The following is a 15,005-nucleotide window of genomic DNA, read 5'->3' as shown; positions in this document are numbered from 1 at the left end:
ATATGTGGAGACAAATTCCAGAGGAGTATTTTGTATAGTTTTCACCTACCACAGCCTTGTGAAGAGTCGCTGTGATTATTTTGTAAACTTCTCAGGCTCAAATTGAATTGTCAATTTTTGTCCTTTTTTGCTGTGATATATAATATAGAGGGAGAGATGTTGAGTGTTTTGGTTGTGTTTTTATATATCAATATGATACATAAATTAATCGTAAGGTTCAGTGCTTTCACTTGCGGATTGTTATCACACTACATTTGTTAATTGCCTTGCTGTTACCAGGATGTCTGTTTCGACACAATTGTTTTGTGTGCTTTCCCTGAATGGCTGCTCTTAATAATTATTACTGACTGTACTTTTCTATATCCTTTCCTTCTGGCCTCTTCATTTAACCCCCCCCCCCCTCGCTCTTCCCAGATAAACTGGTAGTTCAAGAACAACTGTGCATCTGATGAAGAGCACCCCTGTCTGCCAACCTTCATCAACTTGATGTCCTTCAGGTAAAATCTTTATAGTGGGGGTGGAGAGCTGAAAAAAGTCAAATCTGGAAACCAAGGTGTCCCTCTGGTTTCAGGTAGTACATGGGTAAATATCTAAGAAAACCCAGGGCCAAATTTTCTCGGCCCACTAGCAGCTATGGTGACTCATTCACCAGAAGTAATGTATTTTGCTTTAACTCTGGAAGTGTATACTCAATACTGACAAAACTAAGCCTCCTGGTGTATATTTTGCTCTTTATCTAATTTAGGCAGCAGCCAAAGGGACTTACTTTTGAATAGGCTGGAATAGGATTGCACTGTAAGGCTATGATCCTATGCATGCTTTCCCATGGATAAGTCTACACAGGACACAGTAAGGACTTCCTTCTTAAATAGTCAAGCATAAGATTACACAGGCTGCGCACATGCCAGGAATTTAAAGTTCATGACTGCCCCCAAAGAATCCTGGGAACTGTAGTTAACGGTGCTGGGAATTATAGCTCTTTGAGGGTAAACTACAATTCCCAGGATTCTTTGGGAGAAAATCTTTTGTGAAACTGGCTACATAAACAGAGCCCCGAACTCCTGATTTGTATTGTCTCCTTGCTATTACATAGTCAAAGTTGGAGAAGTTTATATTTAAACAAAAGGAATTATTTTGAAATGTAAATCTATGCATATTAATTAGCATATGCAAATGTTATACAAACCAGCACCTTTTGGTGGTGCATTTCCTCTTCATGGCCACCTTGATGCATTAAGAAGCCCCCTTATGTGAAGTGAAGCTCAATAACGTAAGGAAAATAAACATCTGGAACAGGTAACGGTTTTTAATCTGCAAGATTATGACCTTGTAACCTTTTAATGTTATTTATTTATTTAGAGATGTTGCATAGCACAGAAGGTATGCATATAGCAATCAAACAATAACAAATAAAAAAATACAACTAAAACATCTACAATGAAACAATTATAATCAATTCAGCAGTACAAAAGCTTTTAAAAAAAAAAAGAGCTCAAAGGTACCATTGCACCAGTGTTGGCGACGTACTCTATAGCAGGAAGTTAGCTACTTTTCTGTTGCCTTATAAAGTATGCATCTTTACCTTCATATACATTTGGCATAATTAAAAGAGCTTTCCTCACCTTTACTTTTAGGAATCTCCACAACCACAGTGTCCTATGCCAAGCAATGCACGGCCAAAACATTACAGGAAGACTTGACGGCAGGTTCAGGATGCCCATACTATGGGGAGGTAGGTTGATGCACATGACTTAAAAGCCCTACTTGTGAGCACTTATGATGTCACTCTTTACCACATGCACAGTGGGTCCCCTGAAAGAAGGATGCACCACTCAGCATGGGAAGGGGTCTTGAGACCTTTTCGAAGGCTCTTCTTTGCTAATTCACTACACTCTCATTTAATGCTGGACCACTTCATAATGAACAATAATACAACGTTCCACACTCAGTTTATGGGGCTTATGTTGGCATTTAAAGCCCTGAATAGCTGGGGTCCTGTTAACACTTCCAATATCAACCTGGTGTGTTAAGATCAACCAAAGACAGTCTCTGGGTGGTCCCTGTGTTAAATGAGATGAGTTCTGTGCAGGCCTGTGGAAGAGCCTTTGTGGTGGTGACTCTGTCATCTGTGGAATGACTTTGACCTAACTTTTTATTCTCTTTGGTGTCAGGTAAAAACTCACATTTTCTTGTCAAGCTTTGAGTCTGAAGGATTAAGTCATTTTTGTTGTTACTTATGTACGTTACTAGAATTAAAAAAACACGTTTTTGCTTATTTTCTATTATGATTTACATTACCTTTTAATTTTTTGTTGTTGAACCCTGCAACCATTTTTGGTGAAAGGCAGTTTTATAAATAAAGCAGAGCAGGTTTAATTGCCATTCAGATTAAAGGGCACAGCCATAGGCAATAGCCAGGATTTATGTTAGGGAGCCCACCTGTCATCATCCTCTGTCTGGCTCTGTCTATCAGATTCGGAATAAAATGTCTCAACAACAATTGTTTTAAATTACTTTATTTTGTCCCCAAGTGCTCCGAAAAATCTGTCAAAATCTTTCTGCAATTTCTATTTTTAGTTAAGTATTTTTATTTATTTACTTGATTGGGGAGGCAACTGCTCTCTCCCACCCCCAGAATACACCCATGCACACAGCCTTTCCTCCAAACAGGACTTACGTAAAGTACTTAACATGCCATAATGACCTAAGAAGAGCGCGTTACCCTCCTGCAGTTACCAGCAACTGGTTTTCCAGCCCTTTAAAGGTAAAGGTACCCCTGCCCTTACGGGCCAGTCTTGACAGACTCTAGGGTTGTGCGCTCATCTCACTCTAGAGGCCGGGAGCCAGCGCTGTCCGCAGACACTTCCAGGTCACGTGGCCAGCGTGATGAAGCTGCTCCGGCGAACCGGCACCAGAGCAGCACACGGAACGCCGTTTACCTTCCCGCTAGAAAGCGGTACCTATTTATCTACTTGCACTTTGATGTGCTTTCAAACTGCTAGGTGGGCAGGAGCTGGGACCGAACGACGGGAGCTCACCCCGCCGCGGGGATTCGAACCGCCGACCATGCGATCGGCAAGTCCTAGGTGCTGAGGTTTTACCCACAGCGCCACCCATGTCCCATAGCCCTTTACATGGGCTCTAATCCAGGAATAACAACTCCTGAGCTCACCTTTGATTGGTTAGGCTTATATCAAGGCTGGGAAACCAGGGACTCTCCGAATGCACTCCAGCTCCCATCAGCCCCATCAAGCGAAACCAATTACCAGGGCTGCTGGGAGCTGAAGACCAGAAGTATCAGGAGAGCCACAGATTCCTCTTCCCCTGTTTACATATTCAAAGAGTGAATCAGAGTCTGAGCAGTGAGATAAAAAGAGCCCAGTAATTTAAGAGAAGGCTATGATCTTTAAGGATCATTAAATACGCTAGATACTGTTATAGTAGGGTTTTTTTGGGGGGGAACTCCCTTAAACCCTAAAAATTAATAAACGGTAGGATTTTGATTATTTGGGATGTGCAGCTAGAAATACCAGCTATAGAGGAATTCATGGGCTCGCCTATGCAAAATGACCCGGCCAAGCTATGGACATTAAGAAACAATACAGGGCCATTGACAGCCATCGGCAATGCAAGAGAACTGTCCTTCCCCCTTGCCCTGTGAACAGAGTTTGGAAAGTTGTCAGGGTAAATGGGTGTGAGTTGACAGGAAAAGAGAGTTTTTAGCAGGGTGTTCTGGGAAGAAGAAGGTAGAAGAGAGTCAGGGGTCCACTTCCCATCATCCCTGACCATTTGGGCCAACATGGTTTCTTAAGGGCCATAGTTCAGTGGTAGAGCATCGGTTTTGCATGCAGAAGGTCCCAGGTTTAATCCCTAGCATCTTCAGGTAGGGCTTGGAGAGCGTATCTGCCCAAAATACTGGAGATCTGCTGCCAGTCAGTGTAGATACTGCTGAGCTAGACAGACCAATGGTATAAACTCAGTATAAGGCAACATCCTATCTCCCCTGCATTCCTATACAACTCCCGACATCTCTGAGCTTAGGCCACACTGGCTGGGGCTGAGAGAATATTATACCATAATAGATGTGTTATTCTCTAGTGTGCCTCAATACCCTTTGTTGCTTTCTCTATACAGTGGTACCTCTGGTTATAAACTTAATTCGTTCCGGACGTCCGTTCTTAACCTGAAACTGTTCTTAACCTGAGGTACCACCTTAGCAATGGGGTCTCCTGTTGCCACTGCGCCGCCAGCACATGATTTCTGTTCTCATCCTGGGGCAAAGTTCTTAACCCGAAGTACTACTTCCGGGTTAGCGGAGTCTGTAACCCGAGGTGTTTGTAACCCAAGGTACCACTGTACTACGACGTCTTGCTGGTGGGATCCAGACAACATGGTTATAGCAATAGGCCATCATGCATAGATATAGTATTACGATGGCTCCATCTTGTGGTGGAATTTTGTGTGTCTTTTTTTGTATGTCTGCTAAAAATGATAAATCATTATACAGTGCTACCTTGGTTTTTGAACGTCTCAGAAGTCAAACATTTCAGTTTTTGAACGCCGAAAACCCAGAAGTAAATGCTTCGGTTTTTGAACAAACCTCGGAAGTCGAACATGCTACGCGGCTTCTGCTGAGTCCAAGATAGCTGTCGGCTATTGAGGTTTCAGTTTTTGAACGTTTCGGAAGTCGAACGGTCTTCCAGAACTGATTATGTTCGAAAACCGAGGTACCACTGTATAGGCAACAACCAGGGTTTTTTTTTCCTTAATGGGCAAACATTTATCATAGAAGGAGGGGCTAACAACAGCTCTGGAGGCAATAATGGGTTGGTTGAGGGCTGATAAACTGAAGCTGAATCCTATCGAGACAGAGGGTGTACCGATGGGTGGTTTTCATGACGCGAAACTGGATGTATGACCTGCCCTTGGTGGAGTCACATTCCCCCTAAGAGCATCAGCTTCATAGTTGGGGGGCGGGTACTCCTGGATCCAGCACTGCCATTTGAGAACCAGGTGGGAAACAGGGCCTGGTGCCAACTCCAGCTGGTGAGACCAACTGTGGTCATTCTTGGACCAGGATAGTCTTGCCATTCTGCTGCATGCTCTTGTAAACTTTTGCTTAGATTGCTGCAGTGCCCTCTACATTGGGCTTCCCTGGAGACTGCATCTAGTGCAGAATGTTGCTCTTAGACTCTGATAGGTTCATCAGCAGACAGTCATATTACAACCCATACTTTGCCTAGTATGGCGCTGTGGTCTAAACCACTGAGCCTCTTGGGCCTGCCAGTCAGAAGGTCAGCGGTTTGAATCCCCACAACTGAGTGAGCTCCTGTTGCTCTGTCCCAGAGCTTGCCAGCCTAGCAGTTTGAAAGCACACCAGTGCAAGCAGATAACTAGGCACTGCTGCAGCGGGAAGGTAAACGGCATTTTCATGAGCTCTGGTTTCCGTCACAGTCTTCTGTTGTGCCAGAAGCGGTTTAGTCCTGCCGGCCACATGACCCGGAAAGCTGTCTGTGGACAAACTCCGGCTTCCTTGGCCTGAAAGTGAGATGAGCGCCGCAACTGCATAGTCGCCTTTGACTGGACTTAACCGTCCAGGGGTCCTTGACCTTTTTTTACCTTTACTTTGCCTAGCACTGGTTGACTATACTTTACTGCCGGGTTGGGGAACCTCAGGCCTGGGGCCTAGATATGACCCTCCAAGTCTACATATCTGACCCTCAAGAATCTCCTTAGGCCACAGCTTCACCTCAGCTTCTCCCCTGAACACACCCCTCCCCAGCCTTACTTTATAGCCTCCTTGAGCGTTTTATGGACCTGGCTGAAATGTGGTATTAAACTCTGATAATTTTTTTCAAAAAATTGTTCCACAAGAATTTTACACCGTTTAATTGTAAACAAAGCAACAGCCTCAGAGCAGTTTGTAAAAAGAGAATAAAACAATAGAATTATCAGTAAAAACATTTTAAAGCAAATATATAAAACATTTAAAAATAATTAAAATAAATGGTAAGCTAAAAGCCAGATTAAAATGCCTCTCAATATTCTATGTGTCTGGATAAGCTTGGCTAGACAAAAAAGTTTTTAGCCGGAGCCGGAAAGAGGACAGTGAAGGCACCTGCCTGATGTCAATGGACAGGGAGTTTCCAGGTGCAAGTTCACAAAAAGATCAATTTCTTACCAATGCAGAACGAGTATCATGTGGCACCTTTAGCAGTGCCAATTCCACAGATCAAAGTGGCCCTAAATCCAGAGATTACTTGTGCTTTAGGGGAGCTGCATCGATTGCAGAGGGAATCGTCTGGTTTAGGAAGGAGAAAGCATGGGAGAGCATTAGTTGGACAAGGGCGAATTAACAGAAGTGAGTGGGGTTCACAATTCACATTCAGCCAAAGGTCCACACTTACCAGGGAGTATGTCCCCACTGACCATTAGGGATGGGTGAATCTGTCAATTTCAGCTTCTCATTTTTCAGCCTTAAGTTCACGTCTCCTGTTTCCATATCAGTCTGCAATTTATTTATTTTTTAAAAGTCCTTATTAAAAAAACCACCCACATTTTAATACAAATTTCTCCTAATATACATGTTTCCATGCAGTTTTGCCTAATACTGTATGCACATTTTTTCAGAGCAATTTTTCCAGAATAATGCATGTTACTTTCACTAATATATGCATTTCAGTGGACACATTACCCCATGCTTGGCTGAAGAACTGCACTGCAAAACTTGGGGAAGTGTGGATTTCCAAAGGTGGCTGTGTTTTGGTTTGGTAATTGGCTTGGAAAGTGTGGATTACCGAGGTGGGTTCGCCTACAAATGCAAACTGAGTCGCATTTCTCCCCCTGTCATTACTGAACACAGAATGACTTGCTTCTAAGTAAGCAAGTCTGTAAATTAAAAAAAAAAAGAAGAAGATGTCCCCCCCTGTTTCTGCCACCCCTCCCTTTGACAATTTCTTAGTAGTGTGAAAAACTGACTATCTCCTATTTGCAGCCAACGGACTGGTAAGATAGCATGCTACCACAGCAACAGATTTTCTATATTGTTCTCTCTGGCCATAAAATAAATGCATCCCCCCCCACCTTCCGCCTCTCCCTCCATCTCACCAGCCGGTGGCGAAAAAAAGCTGGTGGCGTTTCAAACCATTTAAACATATAATTATTGCATCAAGAGCTGAGCCAAAGGGTTGCTGCACTTTGCCATCCTGTAGCTAATGGCCTTGCAGACGCACCAACGACCAACAGAACCACCAACATTCTGTCCCTCGCAAGGAAACATTATGTTCTTCGTTGCCCTGTGGATGTCACAAACCACGTTATTTGTTGTTGGCAAGGCAGCCTTCGCAAGTAACTTCGCTCTGACATCCACCCTAGAATAGTTCTTTTAAAAAGCAGGCCAGCCAAGCCAGCACTTCCAGAAGGAGATGCCCACTTTTAGGGCTGGCGGGGCATTGCCTAGGGAAGCGAGGGATAAAAGCAGTGCTTTTTTCTGGGGGTACACAGGGGTACACATACCCCTAAACATTTTGTGAATCTTTGTACTTTTGTCCATTTATTGTATCTATTTTCCCCGATTTGAACTATAAAATGGTATTTTCTTGAGTCAAAATGAGAGTACCCCTAAACATTGTTTATAAGAGAAAAAGTACTGGATCAATGTGTATTACTTTTGTTATTTTCCCACTTATAGATGCTGAATTATCATTGTTGCATCATTTCCCTGTATCTACTCATTGCATTACCTGCTTGCGCTGGATAGCATGTGTACACAGCATGTGAAAATAAATATGTCAGGTTTTTTGTCTTTTTGTTTGTAAAGTAGACTGTGGACAGGACCACATTCCCAGAAGGCAGCATCCTAGCCTAGGAGGGTCAGGGTGGCTACGTGGTGCACACAGTTCTGCCCTCCAGCACATACCCGCCACTTCCCATTTCTGCCACCCGAGGTGACTGCCTCTCTCTTCCTAACAATAGGGCCGGGTCTGGAGATTTTTTCTTGGGGTGGGGGAGTGGGACATACATCATGCACTACTTAGATGAGTCACAGACCATCGTTGACTTCTAGCAGCCAAAACTAACAGGCATTTGAAAGGAGTCTCCCACATCGTACTTCTCCAACCTAAACCTCTTCCTCTGGTGCTAGTGCAAAGGATTCTGGTTCATCTAATTATATACTGTAATTATAGCTCTGCATTTATTGAAGCAGCCTTCGGAACAACTAGAACCCATTTCTGATGTACAGAGAACACAGTTTTCCTTATTTGGATGTCACGGCTGCACCTATCTTTGCAGCTGCTGCTGCAAGAAGAACCTGTTTACAGAGGAGACAATTCTGTATAATGGGGGCTCTTAAATTTAGCATCTTTGAGCAAAAGTATGCAAATAGCCATCAAGCCAGTGACCTCACCCAGCTACTATTTTCCTTACTTTCTAGACTTCCTTCCTCCCTCTCCTTTTTTTTGCAAAGGCCACTCCCAACACATTTTCTAATTTTTAGTTTGCGCAAGCCCTTAAACGCTGCAACATGTTTCACGGTTTTTAAAGCACTTGTGGAGAGCGGCTCCAATTCTGATTAGAGCAGTGCTACTGGAGGAAGGGATGTTGAAGCTTTCCTCCACTTGTGCTGTTTTCCTGATCTAACCCCCCCCCCAACCCCCTGCCCACCCACTCTCCTGCCAGTACTCCCACTGGGGGGCAGGAATACAGACACGATAAAAGTGTGTGTCCTTTTACAAACTGAGTCTAGAGCAGGGGTCAGCAAACTTTTTCAGCAGGGGGCCGGTCCACTGTCCCTCAGACCTTGTGGGGGGGCCAGACTATATTTTTTTAAAAATATATGAACAAATTCCTATGCCCCACAAATAACCCAGAGATGCATTTTAAATAAAAGGACACATTCTACTCATGTAAAAACACGCCAATTCCCAGACCATCCACGGTCTGGATTTAGAAGACGATTGGGCTGGATCCGGCCCCCAGGCCTTAGTTTGCCTACCCATGTTCTAGAGGCAGCGTCAGGGGTAGGTGGGTTGTGATTTAGATCGGGATAATGGCATGGGGAAAGGACAATCTATCTGTACATTTGTATCCTTCCTTATTGCCAATAATAATAAGAAAAACCTTATTGGTATCACTTCAGTTGGCAACATAGAGGCAGCTTGTGAAGGGTCCCAAGAGAAGATCTTAACAGGTGAGCAGCCTGACGCATTTTCCAGCATCACTGCTGCAATAAGAACCATCCTCTCGCAGTTGCTTTAAACCAGGGCTAGGGATCCTGTAACTCTCCAGTTGTTGTTGGACTCCGCTTCCCATCTGCTCCAGCCAATATAGTCCATGGTCGGCAAAGATGGGAGTTACTGTTTAACCACAGAGGACCACAAGTTTAGGAAAGGGCGGGGCTCAGTTGTAGAGCATCTGCTTTGTATGCAGAATGTCTCAGGTTCAATCCTAGGCATCTCCAGGTAAACCTGGGAATGTCCTCTGCCAAAAACAGTGGGAAGGTTGTTGCCACTCGGTGTATGCAGTACTGAGCAGGATGGACCGATTGCTCTGACTTGATATAAGGCAGCTTCCCTAAAGAGTGTGTGAGCGGGGGGGGGGGGGACACACACACTTTAGGAGACCTGATAATGGATGTCTTCTGGGTCACATTTCTTTTGGCCCTGACTCGTCCCTAATGATGAGTACAGTGGTACCTCGGGTTCCGGAGGTCCGTACTTAACCTGAAACTGTTCTTAACCTGAAGCACCACTTTAGCTAATGGGGCCTCCTGCTGCTGCCGCGCTGCCGGAGCAAAATTTCTGTTCTCATCCTGAAGCAAAGTTCTTAACCTGAAGCACTACTTCTGGGTTAGCGGAGTCTGTAACTTGAAGCGTATGTAACCTGAAGCGTATGTAACCTGAGGTACCACTGTACAATATTTGTGAAGCCACAAGCCTTTTGTGATGGGCCATGAATTAATAGCAGAAAAAGTGCAATAGCTACCGCTGCTGTGCTTAACTGTCTTGCTCACTCCACACGTGACGCTACTCAAGCAAGTAGACTGCTAGCCAGGCTTTCCGTATGCCTTCCGTTACAGAGAACAGCCCTCTGTTTGGAGAACTGTCCAGCCCAGAACCCTAAGAAAGGAGGGAAGCAGAATCATTGAAGATGTCCATTAGCAGTCAGCATCTAGACAGCAGACTGAGCGGGCACCCAGGACATTACAGTTAAATGTCCTTTTCTTGCAGCCAACTCAGTGCTGACCCACTGTAATCAATGCACCATATGGATGTACTCTGAACAGGATACAACCTGTTGCAATTCTATTTAAATTATGGCTATTCCCCCCCCAAAAAACTGTCTCTTATATAAATTGAGTATATACAGGCAAAGCAGCGTCGTCTTTGGTGATGGATAAATGGCGACTCTACCACTTGCATGAGAATACCCAGGGCATTACATGTGACTCAGCCTCTAGTCCAGGGATGGCTTCCTTCCAGATGCTGTTGGACTCCCAACTTCCATCAGCTCCAGCCAGCATGACCAAAGGGTGGTGGAAGTGATACTTCAGGAGCATCTGGAGGAACACACCCCTGCTTTGTTCTCCATGACACCTGGCTCCACAGTCTGCAGAGATCCACCACCAGCAACTCACACACAAAGGCCTCACAGAATTCAGCTGGGTTGCTACCGCCTCTATTCTTCTTCTTCCAGGGTCTCAGTCAGGTGGTAGGCAACTTGTGACCCTCCAGATGTTGTTGGACTCCAGCTTCCATCAGCCCCAGCCAGCAGGGTCATTGGTCAGGGATGATGGGAGCTGGAGTCCAGAAACATCAGGAGAGGGCCACAGGTTGCCTAGCCCTGCTCTAAGTCTTCCTGCACAGCTCCAGCATACCACTTGAAGTGTGAGAGAAGGAACCAGAGCAGTTTTTTAACTTCAAGAAGCCTGGTTTGACCTAGTCAGGAGACCCACAGGAGTCCCGATCCTTCACAACTGGAAACCTTCATGCATTTCACAGAATTATATTAATGCAGTATACATTGCTGGCTGGCTGGCTGCCTTAAAAGCCAATTTAAGAGGGTGGCAGCATCAACTTTCTAAAAGCAAACAATTGCAAGCTGAGTGCCCTCTCTTGCAGCTGGGAGAGCGATTGTAATCTGCAGGGTTCACATGCCGGTGACAACCCGCTAAACAAGCAGTGTAAGCAGCTTAAAAATAGATCTGCACAGTGATTATTATTTCCACACTGCTGCTTCATTTTTCTGCTATAGCTTCTGGTAGCAATGCAGGCAGGCATCCTTTTAAGTCTATAGGCATTAGAGTCTCCAGGGGATACAGCTGCAGCCATGGAGGAGCTAATATATCCATCTTGAATGTTTTCATATCTATTAATCTCTTACCTTTTTTTCCTTTGAAAACTTGTGCCATAAGGAGGAACAGGAATCAGGTCTACAGCAGAGAGGAGGAACCTTTGGTCCTCCAGATGTCGCTGATCTTCCACTCCCATCAGCCCAAGCAAGCATGGCCACAGATGATGGGAGTTGTAGTTTGGCAACATCTGGAAGGTCAAAGGTTCCCCATCCCCCTTCTGTGGTTTGCAATGGGCTTAGCAATTTCATTAGCAAATTGCCAAGTTCATGTGATTGTGGACTTTTTCACATAGATCTTTTGCCACCAGTGATGCAGTAGGTTTCTCTTGGGACGGGAGAACCTGAAAAGCTAGGCTATATGCTTTGGACATAAGTTTCTAGGACCCACTTCAAGATATGTAGGGCTAGCCTGCAGTCAGTCAGTTGTGGTTCTCCTGAGATTGAAGCTGCCGGCGGTAGAATAATTTGGAGGTTTGTTGAACCTTTGACCCTCCACATATTGCTGAACTACAACTCCAGCCAGTCCCAGCCAGCATAGCCAATGGCCACTAAGGATGGGAGTTGCAGTTCAGCAACAGCTTGAGGGACAAAGATTCATCACACCTCATCTATAGGCTTAACTCCTTCCTATAGATAGGCTTGTAGGAGGAAAATATGGTAGGAATATGGCTATCCTCCCACTTCTTTTTCTCAAGGAGGTAGGTCAATTTTTTTTTAAGGTATAATTCCTCCCTCTTGCACAATCTGAAAAAAGCCCCTTTTCAGTGCACATAGACTTTGGAATCCCTGGCCCAGAGATTCTCCCATACCTGATGGTCTTCTGCTGTAAAGACCATCCTTTTAAGGAAGGCCCATGGTTGCTATTTTATTAAACTGTTACTGAGTTTTTAGATGTTGTGTTTTCTCCAGCCAGGCTCCTGGACCCTTGCAAGCTCTGTAACAGTAAGGCAAGCATGCTCCTATACCAGGGGAACTGGAGCCCGAAGGGACTTTACACCTGTTATCATGATGTCTGTTGCTGCCCTACGCACAGAAGTAACTGTGCAGGAACTCCACACTTTTTCTTTTTCCTTTTAGGATGCCCTTCATATGTTTGGTAAAGGCTTTAATTTTGCCACACAATTTCTTTGTTACTAGGTTGTGGCCGACAGGGATCCCCATCTCCTCTCCTCCCTCTAGTTTGATCTGGCTTCAGCTGCCCTATGGCTGTAACTGTCAAGGGCAAAGGTTCTCTAGTCTGAATTGTGAGGTAGGCGATGTCTCAGGATGGACAAGCAGAATTGGCGCAGCTGCTGTTATGGCGCATGAGGCAGTCAGTTAGTTGGAGGACAGGGATGCTACCAAGAAAGGCAGGCCTGTCAGGCAAAATAGCAAGGGTGATGGTGGATTGGTCATGTGAGTTGTCAGGGGAAGGGATTGGCTGTCCTATGCATGGGGAAGGCAGTTGGCACATGCAGCACTCTTCCTGATTGGCTCAGGAGCACCTGCCCCTCAGGTCCCTCCCCCCCTTTCCTAGGGTGGGATGGTACCCTGGATTCAAACCCAGCACACATACATGCAAAGTGTAAGCCAGGAGTGGGGAACCTGTGGTGCTCCAGGTGGGTTAGACTCCCAACTCCCTTTGGCTCCAGCCAACAAGGCCAATGGTCAGGAAGGTGGGAGGTGTAATACGACGTCGGAAGACCAGATTGTCTATTTGCATTTCTTAGTACAGAAAGTATTGACCTGATGTGTAGAGATCTTTCCTATTCTAATTAATTCAAGAGGGTACTGGAAGCTTCTCTGTGTGAAAGAAACAAGCAGAAACTTCTTGATGTTTGGGTTATTCCTTCAGAGAAGCTGAGTACAGCAGGCTTAAATTGGTTCCGTTATCTCTTCTGTCAAGCTCATGCTGACTATAATTATAGGCCAGGAGGAGCCTGCGTTTCACTTTCTCTTTCTATCTCTTTTCTTTCTGGTGTGGTGTTCTTTATATAGTATGCTTAGTGTCAAGGTTTAGACTTCTTATAAGTTATTGTAAGTTTAAGTTAAGTCTGCCACAACTGAATTGCTTATGGACAGTGCCAATCCTGAATGCACAGTGGTACCTCGGGTTAAGTACTTTAATTCGTTCCGGAGGTCCGTTCTTAACCTGAAACTGTTCTTAACCTGAAGCACCACTTTAGCAAACGGGGCCTCCTGCTGCCGCCGTAGCACGATTTCTGTTCTCATCCTGAAGCAAAGTTCTTAACCCGAGGTACTATTTCTGGGTTAGCGGAATCTGTAACCTGAAGCGTATGTGACCCAAGGTACCACTGTATTGGATTTGTGACCATTATGCTCATTTGCCTTCAGTAGCAATTAATGCTCTGCTGGATGAAATGCAGTTGCCTCTGGTCCATTTTTGGGGAATCCTGCAGCATATTGCAAGTTGTTACTCTCCTAACTATACATTGGAATCTACTCTGGATCGATTCCATGACACAAGATTCCTCATGCCATGCAATTAGCAATTGCTGCCATGCTATGGAGTGGGGGGTGGAATGTCTCCCCGCCCCCTCAGCTCTTGAATATTGCCCCAAGAGGGTGCACCTAGGTTGGCTGCAGGTCCCCTGCCCAGGAAGTGATGTGGGCATTGTGTGAGCTGTCTTTTACTTTTGCATATTATGCTCCAAAATGGTACTCATGAGCAGCAAAAGGGACTCAAACTCCTGCCTGGAGACTTGGCCACTTGCTGGCTGTGTCACCAGGTTGTGACACAGTGGTGTGCATTGGCAGGCATTTCTCAGCTCACTCCGTGGGTAATTCCTACTTTGTTGGCTTTGACAGTGCTTCCATGGAGACTGGGAGGGTGCCTGGTGTTTTGTGCTGTTCCAGCAGTTGTTAGCACAGGAAGGGGAAGAGCACACAGGATATTGTGGCTGTTCTGCAAGCAAAATGGCAGCATATTCCACCCCTCCACCCCGTCCCTCAGCACAGGGTTATTTGGTAAATAGCTTAACCCGAGCATAATAAGTAGTGGACTATACTACTTTTTCTATTTTTAAATCCTGGAAGTGCTAGTTTATTATTTAGGCAAAAATGGATTTAAGTTAATTAAGAGAATCAGCTTTAACTTGGGTGCTGAAAATCTTAATACAATATCTTCATGTGTCCTCAATTAACATTTTGTTCTTGGGTTTTTTTGGTGTTGTTGCTGTGAAAGAAAGGCAGCTGCCACATTCATTCTACATATGCACAACACTTTCTTACTTTGGTAATCCAGGATCACAATTTAATGATTTATTCACATTTGTTTGTACAAGAATCAGATGGCATATACTAAAAAGACATTTAATTAAAAAAAAAGTATATACGTTTACATCAACAGAAGATGAAATATAAACCTTTTCTACTCACAGTCATTCTATACATATTATAATAAACAAATCACAAATCTGTCACACAATATAAACGTTTAGTTGTTATAATGTAACAACATACAGAAAACCTTTATAAAATTTTGCTTTCGTTTTAGGTTTTAAATCTTACCATTAACTAAAATTAGCTGTGCGGGATGTTTGGGGTACATGACTAAGGCACCAACAGTACAAAGCAAATACAAAAGCAGAAATATTTCCTTGGGAGTGCTCTATGCTGAAACACCACAAGAAAAGGCAACAATAGTAAGTAAA

The 15,005-nt window shown here is 44.5% G+C and overlaps 1 protein-coding gene and 1 long non-coding RNA gene across 4 annotated transcripts in view; one reads left to right on the top strand and one right to left on the bottom strand.

Annotated features, from left to right (window-relative positions):
* The window catches only part of YPEL1 (yippee like 1), a 25,881-nt gene extending 24,163 nt beyond the window's left edge, over positions 1 to 1,718 (bottom strand). The window contains exon 1 of the mRNA XM_080985400.1: positions 1,623 to 1,718. The gene's annotated coding sequence lies outside the window, so the exon portion shown is untranslated. The remainder of the gene's footprint in view (positions 1 to 1,622) is intronic.
* Positions 1 to 15,005, top strand: part of LOC308465414 — a 16,131-nt gene extending 1,126 nt beyond the window's left edge. The window contains exons 2-5 of one of the 3 annotated variants that reach the window (XR_013980404.1): positions 415 to 497; positions 1,635 to 1,732; positions 9,140 to 9,190; positions 14,849 to 15,005. This is a non-coding gene — a long non-coding RNA (uncharacterized lncRNA). Of the gene's footprint in view, positions 1 to 414; positions 498 to 1,634; positions 1,733 to 7,858; positions 7,947 to 9,139; positions 9,191 to 14,848 lie in introns of those variants that run through there. The other 2 variants (XR_013980403.1, XR_013980405.1) reach the window with 2 other exon arrangements.

The sequence above is a fragment of the Podarcis pityusensis genome (genome assembly GCF_964106645.2).
Source record: "Podarcis pityusensis genome assembly, chromosome: 16".
Classification (NCBI taxonomy): Eukaryota; Metazoa; Chordata; class Lepidosauria; order Squamata; family Lacertidae; genus Podarcis; species Podarcis pityusensis.
Note: the sequence above shows the minus strand (reverse complement) of the source record. Positions and strands in the feature narration are given on the sequence as shown.